The sequence below is a fragment of the Miniopterus natalensis genome, chromosome 21 (assembly GCF_054644295.1).
Source record: "Miniopterus natalensis isolate mMinNat1 chromosome 21, mMinNat1.hap1, whole genome shotgun sequence".
NCBI classification, from domain to species: Eukaryota; Metazoa; Chordata; class Mammalia; order Chiroptera; family Miniopteridae; genus Miniopterus; species Miniopterus natalensis.
The window spans coordinates 3,528,573-3,530,318 of NC_142101.1; positions in this window are offsets into that span (position 1 = coordinate 3,528,573).

The following is a 1,746-nucleotide window of genomic DNA, read 5'->3' on the forward strand; positions in this document are numbered from 1 at the left end:
ATCCTGCCCCGTCCTGGCCCCAGCCAAACACGCCGAGGCCAGTGCGAGGCATTTGCCTTGACCCTCTGACACATGGGAACCGGCAGATTCTTTCTAAGGCTGCAGAAGGAGAGGCGGAGGAGTCCACACCGGCCCCACGCCACGCTGTCCCGTCTCCGTGGGCTTGAGTGCCTCCACCCAGCAGCCACAGGAGGCCAAAGACCATTTTCTAAATGAAGAGAAATGACCATTAATCACTTTCCACATAAGCCAAGCTCATAGCAAGTCAAGGATCTCCCATCTTGGTTAAACATGTGGACAAAGGCTGTGTCCAGCGTTAGTGTCCATCTCGCTGGCAAACTGACCTGTTTACGCTTCCTGTAGTTCATGCAACTATTATACACAAAATACTTTTACATGTGCACCTCTGGCAGAATAATCACCCATTTTTTACAATGAATGGCCAAGGAAGCATCTTAAATCCAATAATTCCCCTCTCGGTGGGTTTCGCTGCCTGGCCCCTGGCTACAGAGCCTCAGGTGCCAGCAGAATCTCCTCCCCCAGCCTGTGTCTATGCCGAGGGGACTCAAAAACTTGGCTGGCGTGCCCTGCAGCTTCTTGGCAGCCAGCTTACATTTTAAGCTCAACAGGAATCGTAAAAGATTTTAAATCCTCTCTGTCTCAAAGGTTTGTTGTGTGTGTTTTTAATCAGTAATTGGTTTATAGAAAGCAGAGAACAAAGTTGAAGTCATTCTAAGAGCAGAAATCTTTTGCTTCCCTTGAAAGCTGATAGCTCATTCCTACATTTACAAAAGGAAAGGCCTGAGGATCCAGAAGTAGCATTTTCAATGCAGCGAGAACCCAGTTGTGCCTGTGTGGTAACAACAAAGGGAATCAAAGGCCTGGGATCCACAGCGGGAGTCCAGGGACACCACCCCCGGGGAGCCCACCAGTGCTGCGCCGTTGCCTGGTTACCCTGCTGTGAAGTGTGTGCTCTTCCCTTTCTGACTTGGTGACTTGTCACAACAAAATACAATCAAACCTCGGTTCTCAAACGTTTCCCATCTGGAACAATTCGGTTGGGTTCTCGACCAAGTTGTTCATGGAAAAAATGTCTCTGTTGTCAAAATTTTGGCTCTCAGTGTGACAGCCCTTTCAGGCTGATACCTCCGCATGACAAAAGAGTCTCTCAAGCCACAAACAAAAGAGAAAGGGCGCAAGTAAGAGTCAGTTCACTGCTAAACCTCCAGCATTATCTCCGGAAACGCCCTGTGAGTACTTTGTGTGTGTGTTTTTTCCTTTTGTTGCTGGTAAAATGCATGATCAGCACAATTTTAAATCATAAAGAGGATCCCGTGAGCTGGTGTTGCTACTGGTGTGAAAGAAACAATGATCACAGGCAACTGAAGAGGCAGAAAACTGTTGCTGATTTGGATAAACTAAAAGCAGCTGTCGGTGACAGCGTTTCAGAGGCGCTGCTATGTGAAACAGCGAAGATGCTGCACCCTGACCTCCCGAAAGACACCTGTGGACGCAAGAAACATCCAAACCTGGGAAGAATTTTTGTGCGTTTATTTGAGCCAGACTGTCCACACCTGCGGGGAAGCAGAATCCGAACGGATTGAGAGAACACTCAGGGGAACTGCACATTCGCACCTTGCTTTACAGATTACAGTCCCAGGGGAGACGTAAATGGGCTACATGAAGTCTAGGGGTGATCAGTTAGGGAGACGGGGGAAGCAAAGCAGGGGAACCTCTGGGGCTGGG